Source organism: Ranitomeya variabilis, chromosome 1 (genome assembly GCF_051348905.1).
Source record: "Ranitomeya variabilis isolate aRanVar5 chromosome 1, aRanVar5.hap1, whole genome shotgun sequence".
NCBI classification, from domain to species: domain Eukaryota; kingdom Metazoa; phylum Chordata; class Amphibia; order Anura; family Dendrobatidae; genus Ranitomeya; species Ranitomeya variabilis.
The window spans coordinates 504,654,374-504,668,100 of NC_135232.1; positions in this window are offsets into that span (position 1 = coordinate 504,654,374).

A 13,727-nucleotide genomic window follows, 5' to 3' on the forward strand; every position below is an offset into this window, starting at 1 on the left:
CTAAAATTGGCCTAAAATGTTGTTTCCCCAAAATGATACCAGTAAAAGCTTCAACTCAACCCATAAAAAGAATCCCAGACTCATGTCCATAATTTGTCACAGGAAATGTAGAGGGTTTGCAAGTTATTGGTAGCACAAAGACTCTCGAAATGCTCTCCATTTAAAAAGTGAGCCATTCTGTTCTGGGCATACTGTTTGGCATCCTAGTGTGTTAAAAAGCACTTAAACTAAAATTAGATATGAATTTATATTCCTACACATTTTCAAAACACAAGTGACTTGGAATTCACATTTATGTACTTTTGTGAAAAGAATGTTCCTAGCAACAAAAGTTGAATTCTCTAAGCATTTTGGGCATCCCATCCGCAGACAAACGCCTTTCACATTAGAATAATTTTTATTTTGAAGAAAAAAAATCTCATTCAAGTCCCCCCCGGTGTTTTTTTTTTTCTCTCCTTTGTTTCCTTTTTGTTGCAGACATTAAAGGGAAGGTGCCGCATTTTATTTTTTGCATTAAAAATGATTGTTTATATAAACAATTATTTTTAATACAAATTTACATTTTTTAACTTTAACATTTTTTTCTATTAATTATTTTTTCAGCCACTGGGCTCCGCCATTTTGCTTTGCAGGAGTGTAAGTGTAGATGCACGACACTTACACTCTGCAAATACGGCTGCCCTGGGCATAGACATCTGCTGTCGGCATCCGACCCTATACTCTGCATTAAGCTGCTCCCTGCTTTGATCTGGCCACGCCCCCTGAGCCGTCCACATCACAGCAGAGGCAGCAGATCGGCGCCATCTTTCTGGAGATCACAGTGCATCTGTGTCCTGTGAACTCCCTGCTGTTATAGGAGGAGGAGACCAAGGACGGCACAGGAGGAAGAAAGGAGCAGCATTGGCAACAGTGAAGTAATATCGGAGGGGGAGAGGTAATCTAATCCTATCGTTTGTGATGCTGACTCTGAGCAGTGTATCTCCCATGTGTGTTACTGTGCTATCTAATCCTCTCTTGTGTGATGCTGTCTGCTGAGCCGTGTATCTAATCCTATTCTGTTACTGTATGCTGAGCCGTGTCTCATCCTACCCTGTGTGATACTGACTGAGCTGTGTATCTAATCCTCTCCTGTGTAATGCTGTCTGCAGAGCCATGTATCTAATCCTAACCTGTGATACTGTATGCTGAGCCATGTATCTAATCCTACCCTATGTGATACTGTGCTGAGACTTATATCTAATCCTCTCCTGTGGGATATTGTGTGCTGAGCCGTGTATCTAATCCTATTCTGTGTGATACTTACTGAGCTGTGTATCTAATACTATCCGGTGTGAAACTGACTGCTGAGCTGTGTATCTAATCCTCCTATGTGTGATACTAACTGCTGGGCTGTGTATCTAGTCCTCTCCTATGTGGTGGTATTTAGAGATGAGCCACCTCCCTAGTGTTTGGGTTCAGTTCGTCGAACAGGGACGTGTTCGAACACCATCGAACCCCATTGAAACCAATGGCAGGCAAACACAAACACATAGAAAACACACAGAAAACACCTTAAAAGGTGTCCAAAAGCTGACAAACTGCTCAGAAGACACAACAAACACATGGAAAAGTCACAACTACATATAGTCATGTGAAAAGAAAAGAGGTGGAGGAGTAAAAGGAGGAGACACAGATATAGGCATGTCATGCCCTTCTAAAATCAAGAAAGGCTGGAGTAAAAATCTAAACTCTACCAACACCCAGATGTCTTGATAAAAAAAAATTAAAAATGAAATATCTTTAGGTAGAATGGTGGCGGGTCCATTCAGAACACTTTCCTTAGAAGACGTTGTTACCCCCGTTGGGAGTTGTGCCAAAAAATGAACCCAATACATTCAGACTAATCCACCATTTGTCATGTCCAAGGGGCAGGTTAGTAAACGACAACATCGACGCGGAACCAAGTACAGCACTATGTACTGTACCTCCTTTGACGAGGCAATCAGGTGGGTCAAGTAGTTGGTAAGGGGCATCCTTATGGCCAAAACAGACATTGAGGGGGCGTTCCGGTTACTACCTGTGCCTCCGAATAGTGTCCTCCCATTGGGCTGCTTCTGTGAAGGAGCATACTAAGATCGCTGTTTGCCCATGGGGTTCTCCATATCCTGCTTACTATTTGAGGTGTTTAGTTGCTTCCTCGAATGTGTCGTCATGGACGTTTGAAAGGCGGCACATATTATCCATTACCTCGACGACTTCTTATGCCTGGTCCCAAAAGATTTGCCACAGTGTGAAAACACGCGGTAGTCCACCTGTGAGAAGGAGAGAGCTGGAGGGAGAGTGGACACCCCCAGAGCCGAGGAGTTAGATTGAGAAAGAAAGAAGGCGGTGTAGCTTGCTTCATGGGTGGGGTACTCTGCTGAGTAGCAGAAATTGCTACTAGGCCCAAAAGGATTTCCTGGGCCAGATGCCGTTACAAAACAGTAGTTAGGTAAACAGGCATTGTAGCTTGCTTCATGAGTGGGGTACTGTGCTGAGTAGCACAAAATGCTATTGGGTACAAAACGATTTCCTGGGCTAGATGCAGTTAAAAATTAGTAATTAGATCAACAGGTGGTGTAGCTTGCTTCATGGGTGGGGTACGCTGCTGAGTAGCACTAAATTCTACTAGGCCCAAAAGGATTTCCTGGGCCAGGTGCCGTTAAAAATAGTACTTAGGTAAACAGGCGGTGGGTGGCTAGACTACTCTGCTGACTAGCAGACACTGAAGCTTTGGAGCAGACCTCTGAATCCCAGGCCATAGTATGAGTAAACAACTGCAGACGACCCCACCCACCTGGAATTGATGATGGCAACGTCATGTAAAACTCAGCAAGGGGACTAAATAAGAGTCTCCATTTTTTCAAAAAATTCGGCCACAGACACCACTTAAGTGGCATCAATTTCGTCAGTTTTTTTTTTTTAAAACAGTTGGTGAGGTGATTTTCAAAAATCATCAAGCTTTTAGTCTCCCCATGATGACACAGGGGTAGAAAAGTCCTTGCGGTTCCAGGATTTGTTCATCTTGATGAACGTTAGCCTGTCTACATTGTAACTGGACAGCCGCGTGCGCTTATCTGTCAGCACACCACCAGCAGCGCTGAACACGCGTTAAGAGAGCACACTGGCTGCGGGGCACGACAAGATCTTCAAGGCGTGAGTGGCGAGCTCAGGCCATTTTTCAAGATTGGAAGCCCAAAATGAGCAAGGGTCCAGTTCCACAGTCATGGCATCGATGTTAACTTGGAGATACTCTTGTACCATCCTCTCTAGACGTTGGCTGTGCGTCAGACTTCTTGTCTCCTGTGGCCTTGCAAAGGATGGTCTAAAAAAAATCTTAAACCAATTGGAAAAAATTGCTGTTACCACCAGATACGATGTTACTATAACGGTTAGAGTGATGACTCAATAGTCCCACGGTTGGCAAGTTAGAACTCAGAGATTGACTACGTGCACCACTGGTGTTTTTTTTTTTTTTTTAATTTGTTTATTAACAACAAAATAGTAGCGTTACAAACATTTTGCATCCAAGAATGTCGAACATAAAATGTAGTACGTATAAACTGCGTATTATTAAGCTTGAAGTAAAATACAGCTGTCGTCTATAACCAACGTTATATTATGATTATTAAAGCTGTTGGATCAATAGTAACACATGAAATTATGTAAATAGAAAAAACTTAGAAAACCAGAACACTTGAATTAGAACTGTATCTATGCTAACTACTAATTCGCCGTCGTACCTCGCGTCTGACCTCAACGCGATATCCCCGCCCCACAACAAGTCTACAGAGTAAGATGGGAAGAATTCCACCTACCCCAGATTTTTTCAAATCCGGGCACCCTCTATTCTGATATAACGTGCGTTCATATGGAATGATCGAGTTGACCAGCTCAATCCAAGTTCCCTTAGTTGGACTTGTAGTCCCCATCCACCGCAAAGCCAGTAATGCCATAAAGAGCGTCTCACGTAAAAAGATATCAATGTAATAATCCCAAGTCTCCTCCTCCCATACTCCAAATATACAAACTAATGGGTCAAGGGGAACTGGAATTGATAGCAGTGATGCAAGTAGTGATGTCACCTCCCTCCAGTATTGAAGAATAACGGGACAACTCCATATCATGTGAATGAAGTCTGCATCTAAAGAGTGACAGTGCATACACTCTGATGTTTGAAATCGACCCATTTTAAAAAGCCGTGTCAGAGTTAAATACGATTGATGTATTATGTATAGTTGAGTCATCCTGTTAACTGATGGGGATACTTTAATTGTGGACTCAAGAATGTCCTCCCATTCCTCCCCCTGCATATTAGAAAGAAGTCCCTCCCATTTCCCCTTAACAGAGTTAACAGTAGACGCATCTCCCAAAGATAGCATATAAGTATATAGGGAGGAGATAAGACCTTGAGGACCCTGCGATTTGAGAATTCCTATCAAGGGTAGAGAGGATATAGCATTACCCGCACCTGCCTGTCTCATATATGATTGTACGGCTGAACTTAACTGTAAATATCGAAAAAACTGGGATCTCTGTATACCATGCTTGATTTGCAATTGCTCGAAAGACATGAAAACCCCCCCATCATACAGATCGCCTATTGAGGAGACACCATGCCCAATCCAAAAGTCAGTGGATGGGTGATTCAATAAGGTTGAGAAATAGCCATTTTTCCACAGGGGCATCTCCGCCACAACATCCGTGAATCCTACTATTTTTTTAATTTGCCTCCAGACCGACCTCGCCAGGCGAAGCAAAGGAAGCATACGAGGGATATTAATTTTCTCCAATTCTAGAAAATTCAGTGGACAGTCCGTTTGAGTCGCATGAAGAAGATGGCTTTCAGTGTTAGGAAGGCAATTATTGGGCATCCATTTATTAAGAGCTTTAACCTGACCAGCCAAATAATATAGATAAAAATCCAGCAACGCCGCCCCGCCCCCTGACTTTGATCTCTGTAGCGTAGATAGCTTAAGTTTGGGCCTAAATGTCCCCCATATGAAAGATGTAATTTGAGAGTTCAAACTTGTAAAGAAGGATTTAGGAATTAACACAGCACTATGTTGAAGACAGTAACTGAGCTTGGGGAGCAATATCATCTTGATTAAGTTGATGCCGCCGGCTACAGATAACGGAGGTTTGCTCCAAGCTGTAAATTTAAGTTTAACTAATTCTGACAACGGGAGTATGTTAAGTTGTAGATCAGATCTACTGCCCTGAGAAATATATATGCCCAAGTATTTAAAACTGGGTACAATAGGGAGGGAGGAAAGGGTCCCGAGGCCAGGCGATGGAATATGGGAGAGAGGCATCAACGCTGATTTGTCCCAGTTTATATATAGGCCCGAGTGTCTACCAAATTTATCTAGTGTCTATTACCCGCGGTAATGTTACCTCCGCCTCATCCATAAATATCACCATGTCAGCATATAGACCAATAGTGTCCACCCGACCAGCTATATTTATACCTTTTAATATCAACAGAGGACCTTATGCGTATCGCCAGGGCCTCTATCGCAAGGGCGAAGAGGGCCGGGGAGAGAGAGGGCACCCCTGGCGGGTCCCTCTATACAGTGAGAAAGATTTAGAGATGGAGCCGTTAACAATTATACGGGCCTTGGGTCTCATATACAATAGACCCACCCACTTCAAAAATTTATCCCTGAAGCCATATTTTTTCAAACATGCTGAAAGGAAGGGCCATTCAAGGGAATCAAAGGCTTTGGCCGCATCCAGTGATGCCAATGCCCAGGAGTTGTCTGGTACCAATGAGCTATACTGGACTACTGACTGGACCCGTCTAATGTTGATAGAGGTATTTTTGCCCGGCATAATCCCCGTTTGGTCTGGATGTATAAGGTCAAGTATGATCGAATTCAATCTTGTAGCTAGGACTTTAGTAAAAATGTTATAGTCTACATTTACCAGTGAGATAGGCCTGTATGATCCACACTCCAATGGGTCTTTCCCCTCCTTTTTAAGTAAAATAATGTTTGCCTCGTAAAATGTCAGGCATAGAACCCCTCTCCCACACCCCCCCTGGAACACCTTCAACAAGAGCGGTGCCAGTATATCGTGATACTTCCTGTATAATTCAATGGGAAACCCATCTGGACCAGGGGCCTTCCCAGAGGCCATATCCATCAAAGCATTTTCAACCTCCTCCAAAGTAAACTCCGCGTCCATAAAGGCTCGCTGAGCTGGGGTCAATAGGGGAAATGTTACATCTGATTGATATCCCTGAGAACCTGGATTATTTAAGTCACATTTAGATGTATATAGCGACTTATAATAATCATGAAAGCAGCGAAGTATCTCCTCATTTGAGGACACTAATGACCCATCTGGTGTTCGAATCTGTAATATAGTGTTGGAGACATTGTGTTGGCGTACCAAGAAAGCCAAAAATTTGCTAGCCTGGTTTCCCAATTGAAAATGGGATTGGCGAGTAAAAAATAGTTTACGTTTAGATTTAGTGTCTTTATGCTGAACATATAGCCTCTGGGACGTTAGCCACTCAAGTCTATTACCATTAGTTGGGTCAGATATATACGCAGACTCCGAGTCTTTTAATCGTTGCTCCACCTCGTCATCCTCCCGCGAGGTCATCCTTTTGATATAAGATATTGTAGAGGATAGACACCCCCTTAGATATGACTTGAGGGCATCCCAAAATATATTAGTAGTCTGAGAGAAGGGCTCCCCCACCATGTTGTCGCCCAATCTCAGCCTATCCAAGCGGGTATCCATGACCAGATTAAAATCCCCCATGCAGATGACGTTCGCGTCTGGAAAGCTTAAGGCAAAGCTCACTGCCATCCGAAGTATTGATAGATTAGCTGGAGGAGGGTTATAAACACATAATATGACGTATTCACGAGAGTTGATTAGCGCATTCACAAATACAAACCGACCTTCAGAATCCCTCCTAGCCTCCCTCATCTCCCATCTAACGTCTCTGAATTAACAGTGAGACCCCCCTTGAGTAGCTAGTGTGAAACGCGTGTATGGACCATTGCACCCACGGTTTCTGTACACATCGGGCCGTGTCTCTAGTCAAATGTCTCGACCAACGCTACGATATGTGGGTGATAGCGCTTGATCTGTAAGAATACCTTAATCTTTTTCCGGGGAGATTTGATACCGCGCACATTCCAGGTCATGTATATTATTTCAGACCCCATACTCATCACTATATAATAAACAATAATTGTCCAGGCAGAACTTAGGGATAGCACATAGAGGCCGAGAGAGCCACTGGCGGCGAGTTTACCTACAAAACAGAACAAACATAGAAAAAGAAACGAACCAAAAACCAAACAATGTAGGAGCGTAATCCCATGCTCCTATTATCAGATGAAAACTGGGATACCCTCGCTAAATTAAGCGTTCGGTATTGTTGGTAGGTTAGGCACCCACAAGGAAAGCTTCATTGTATAATCATCCACTCAAGTGTATTAGGATGTCTTTATACTGGACACCCCGTGGACCTGTAACCACTCAGCCGCTTCCTCCGGATCAGTGAAGAATATAGAGGAACCCTCATGAACGGCTCGCATGCGAGCGGGATAAAGCATGGAGTATACGACGTTCCGATCTCTGAGTTGTTTCTTAATTTCCAGGAACCGTGCCCGCTGCTTCTGAAGCTCCATGGAGAAGTTTGGGAAAATCGAAATTGTGGCATTGTGGAACTTGATAGGGCTCTTTCGCCGTGCCAGACGTAGAATGGCATCTCTATCTTTACAGTTAAGAATACGTGCCAGGAAAGATCTCGGAGGAGCTCCAGGGGGGAGGGGCTTCGTGGGGACCCTATGGGCCCTCTCCACAGAGAAGGTTGAGGAGAATTCGCCTTCCAAAGAAGTTTTGCCATGGTCTGCATATCTAGTCTCAGACGGCCCACCTCAGTGTGTACATCTTCTATCTTTTCAGTAAGAGAGGATCTGGTTAAGGAGATGGCCTGCATTAGTTGTTCAGAGGCCTGTTTAAGAGTTAACTCATCCTGTTCCCCCTCATTACTATCAGAAGATCGACTTTTACGCTGAACCTGCGAGGGGATATTTCTGAGGGTCCGCCCACCATCCGAGGGGTCCTCTCTGGCAAATTTTTTCAATTTATCAGCCGTTCCTGATCCTTTGGAGTGCTGCATCTTTGATAAAGATGAGCGGCAGCAGAGTAGTTGAGGTTATAATCTGGAATAGTGCCAAGTTCCAATCACAAATAATTAGCAGAGCCGGCAAAGATTATTTATGTGGTGCTATGAGACAACCACAAGTATATATAGAGTGTTTATAGGTGCAGTAGCTCCCAGATCTCAGCAAATTCTATGCACCTGGGGGAAGACCACAGCAGAGGCAGCAGGGGGGAGGGGAGCCAGTCCCTCCAAATCACATGCACTAGCAGGGTAGGTATCTTCAAATAGGGGAACGCGGGGCCCAATTTTCCAGGGCACTCACCATTCGTTCCCTGATATACTGCAGGATGCGTGTCCACCTCCCAGGCAGCGCTGCAGATGTGATGCAGAGCGCCACGTCTCACCAGAGCACGCGCTTTTGTAATGGCCGCTGCCCCACCGGTACCGCCGTCCACAATCCCCCAGCTCCAACGCACCCGGATTCAATCGCCGGCACCGCAGTCTCAGGCCTCCAAGGCTTAGGGGGGAGTCCCAGGAGTGATAAGAACCGGCGCCGCACTATACCTCCTCAGAGCGCGCGCTCACAAGATGGCCGCCGTCACACACCAGTCTCCTGTTCCGGTGGGCTCCGCCGGCTCTCCGCTCTCCTCCGGACCTTGCAGCACCCTCCACAGTAGCCTCACACCTTCCAGGACCCAGGGGGGCCACAAATCATAAGCAGCCCACACTGCAAGGGGATCTGAGCGGCAGGATACTGTCAGGATGATAGGAGCTCTCCCAGGGCACGTCTTCTCACTTCAGCTACATAGCCACACCCCCACCACTGGTGTTTTGTGGAAAAGCAGATGTTAGATTCTGTTACAGTCTCTGCTGATACTCCTGCATGCGTGAATCCCTTTCTATGGCAGGAATTATTTCGCCAAATTTGCTTTTGTACCGGGGATCTAAGAGTGTGGCAACCCAGTAGTTGGCATTACTTCGGATTCTGACAATCCGAGGGTCATGTTGCAGGTAGTGCAGCAAGAAGGCACTCATGTGTCTTGCGCATCCAGGAGGACCAAGTCTTTTGTCTTGGTGGTGGCTTCCTTCGTCTGCCCTCTTCTCCCCCCCCCCCCCCCCCCCCCAACCTCGCACAACAGAAATTTGATCAAGGTCTCCCTCATCTGATGAGTCTTCCATGCCCAGCGCCAGTTCGTCCTCCACTACTTCCTCGCCTCCTGCACCTTCCTCAACAGTTTGGCGCTACCATGCACCCTCGGTAATCCCTCTCCCCCAACCTCCAATGCCAGCCACCTTGGTGCTGCCAACCTTCTTGACCTTGGAGATATCCCTTCCACATACAACTCCTCTTGTTCCACCACCTGACTCCAAACACTGTGTAAGGTGTGCTCCAGCATGTAAATCACCGGAATGGTCATGCTGATAATGGCATTGTCAGCACTAAACATCTTCGTTGCTATTTCAAAACTGCCGAAGGGTGCATAGGTCCCTGATCTGAGACCACTCCTGCAGCGTGATTTGTCCCACCTCTTGAGCTCGTTGGCCCGGCTATACGTCATAACGTATTGCACCAGGGCTCGTCGGACAGTGCAGACACTGCTCCTAGGCCCAAAACCATTAACTGGATTAGATGCAGTAAAAATTGAGATACACAGGCGGTATAGTTAGTTTCACAGGCGGGCTACTCTGCTGACATGCAGACACTGCTCCTAGGCCCAAAACCATTAACTGGATTAGATGCAGTAAAAATAGAGATACACAGGCGGTGTAGTTAGTTTCACAGGCGGGCTACTCTGCTGATGTGCAGACACTACTCCTAGGCCCAAAACTATTAATTTTTACTGCATCTAATCCAGTTAATAGTTTTGGGCCTAGGAGTAATGTCTGCACGTCAGCAGAGTAGCCCGCCTGTGAAACTACACCGCCTGTGTATCTCTATTTTCACTGCATCTAATCCAGTTGAGATACACAGGCGGTGTAGTTAGTTTTACAGGCGGGCTACTCTGCTGACGTGCAGACACTGCTCCTAGGCCCTAAACTATTAACTGGATTAGATGCAGTAAAAATTTAGATACACAGGCGGTATAGTTTTTCACAGGCGGGCTACTCTGCTGACGTGCAGACACTGCTACTAAGCCCAAAACCCCAAAATGATTTACTGGGTTAGATGCAGTACAAATGGAGATACACAGGCGGTGTAGCTAGCTTCACAGGTGGGCTACTCGGATGACTATCAGACAATGCTACTAGCCCAAAAGGATTGGCTGAGCTAGATTACACCAAATGCTGTGACTACCACTTGCACAGCACTGGCTCAGACCTGCCTGGCAAACAGTGCTATGAACTGCTGTAACCTACCCTGAAAAGGGCTGATATTACAATTAGTCCCGACTCCCTAAACCGATCTCTCTGACAATTCGCTCCAAAAAAATACTCTTAGGCCGGCGTCACACTCAGCATATGAAAATACAGTCCGTTTTTTACGGCTGTAATACGCAGAAATGTTTTCAAAATAGTGATCCATATGTCATCTGAAGGCAGGGTGTGGCAGCGTATTTTGCGCATGGCATCCTCCGTATGTTGTTATCATTTTACACCCAGGAGCTCTGCTAAAGCAGCTTTAGCAGAGCTCCTGGGTGTAAAATGATTTAACCCCTTCAGATGGATTTACATCGTTGGGACGTTCCAGAACGCCGGAAGGTATGGGATATTGTTGATTTTTTGTTTTTCCTTTTTTACAGAACGAGGGTCGTCAGGTGTATTAAGAGAATAATAAAATATTACAACACCCTGTGTCTTTATTTCATTTCATTAAAGTACTTTGTAATAATGTGTGTGTTGTTTATTAACCATTTCATACTATTGGATTAATAATGGATAGGTGTCCTAATTGACGCCTCTCCATTAGTAATCTGGCTTAATGTCACCTTAAAATAGCAAGGTGACATTAACCCTTCATTACCCCATATCCCACCACTACACGGGAGTGGGAAGAGAGTGACCAAGTGCTAGAATAGGCGCATCTTCCAGATGTGCCTTTTCTGGGGTGGCTGGGGGCAGATGTTTGTAGCCAGGGGGGCCAATAACCATGGACCCTCTCTAGGCTGTTAATATCTGCCCACAGTCACTGGCTTTACCACTCTGGCGGAGAAAACTGCCGGAGCCCACGACATTTTTTTCCGCTATTTAACCCTTTAATAGCTAGAGCGCACAAATTTTGCACATACACACTACTAACAGTAGTGTGGAATATGCAAAAAAAAAGGAATATGAGATGGTTTACTGTATGTAAACCATGTCTCATCATGTCTGGTTTGGGAAGGAGATAGCAAAAGCTGGCAATTGAATTACCGGCTTTTATGAGATCTAGCGCTGTATGAAATATATATAGAATATATATATATATATATATATATCAGTGAGACAATTATTTATATATATATATATATAATTGTCTCACTGATAGAATATATATTCTATGTGTAGACATTTGTTCTACCTATTCTATCCTGTCTGTGATTTTACTGTACACCGCACTGAATTGCCGGCTTTTCTAGAGAACACCGGTGCGTATTTCTCGCCCCCATAGACTTTCATTGGCGATTTTTTTTTTTTTTTTTTTTGCGCAATACGGTGACAAACGCAGCATGCTGCGATTTTCTACGGCCGTACAAGACCGTATAATACGGATCAGTAAAATACGGCAGATAGGAGCAGGGCCATAGAGAATCATTGTACCGTATGCAATCCGTATTTTCTGCACCTCTCATACGTCCGTAAAACACGCCAGTGTGACGCTGGACTTAGTCTGTATAGCACCCATATCTGCAGCGGTGCCGTCTAGCACTAAGCTGCAGCAGTGAGGAAATGGTGACGACGGGGCAAATGGCTGGTTCTTATAGGGCAAGGACATGTGACATACACAGCCAATGACACATGCCCTTGTTATTTGCGATCTATATGATGGTATGTGAGAACTATAGGACAGTATTATGTGTGATCTATATGGCGGTATTATGTGTGATCTACATGGCGGTATTATGTGAGAACACTATGGCAGTATTATCTTCAGAAAAGGGACCCGTTCTAGGGTGGTTCTGGTTGAGCAGCTGCACACGGGTCTGGGGTAATAGAGGGGGCAGCATGACCTCCAGTTAAGTGCAGTCAGGGGAGGGCTGGTGAGGCAGCTAAAGAGAGAGGCGTTTCATTTTTATCGTTACTATATGGCTACATTTCCTACCCAGCATCACCCGGACTGTGCCTGTCACCTCTTTCACACATCGCCAGGACAAGATCTGCGGCGGGGAATGGGGTCTTTACATGCAAAGTCTGGATCAGAACAGGCCATCAAGCCGCAGAAATGTTTATTGGATTTCTGTGGAGCAGACAAGCAGACTGTCCATCAAGGTGTATAAAAGACAGCGCTCTATGTACAATCCCTGGCTGCTACGCGCACCGAACAGGGTGCCCCCCATAGACCAGCACCCTGCTCTCTCCACCATATATCTCCCAGAATCTTTGCTGCCTGCCATCCTCGGTGACTGCTTGTCAGTATAACTTTGCAGTCACCAAAAGGCTTCTCACTGTGTTCACAGCCATGTTAGCAGACTCCGCCCATAATTACTGCAGTGCAGTAATGTGAGCTAGTTGTACACTAGGTTTTTGTCAAATTTCATTAGCTGTTCCCCCTAGTGTTTAAAAGTGGAAATGCCAAAACTTTTAAAATTATTTTTCAAATTTTAATAAATTATAAAGAAATTATAATATTTTTTTAAGAAAACTTAAACATTAATTCTTTACATTTTTTCAATCGCTGGAAAACTTTTTTTTTTATGGCACCTTCCCTTTAAATCTCACTTATTGGGGCCAATTCAACAAGACACTGCCAGTTATGGTGTAGTAGAAGAGACACAAAATTCATTAAGACGTGTGTTTTAATATCTAGGAGATCTCCAGGATGAAGATGTGGGTTTACCACAGCTTTGTATAGGAGTACTATTTTTCTTCCTCCCCAGAAGTCAGCCAGTAAACCATATGCCATACCTTTTTAGAGCAACTGTCAAGAGAAACTGAAAACTACTAGAACAGCACTTCCATTTTAAACTCCTCCCATATCTCCGATTGCTTACAATCTAGCTTCCAACTTCACCATTCCACTGAAACTGCCCTGACTAAAGTCACCAACAACCTACTAAGGCCTCTTTCACACTAGCGTCGTACGACGCACGTTGCAATGCGTCGTTTTGGGGAAAAAAAAGCATCCTGCAAAATTGCTTGCAGGATGCGTTTTTTCTCCATAGACTAACATTAGCGACGCATTGCCACACGTCGCAACCGGCGTCGGCACAAAAAACGCATGTAACGTTTTTTGGTGCGTCGTGTCCAGCATTTCCGACCGCGCATGCGCTGCCGGAACTCCGCCCCTCCTCCCCGGAGCTCACAATGGGGCAGCGGATGCGTGGAAAAACTGCATCCGCTGCCCCCGTTGTGCGGCGCTTTCACAGTATGCGTCACACTAGCAATGTCGCACGACGCTAGTGTGAAAGTAGCCTGTCAAATACAAGCAACCCTACTC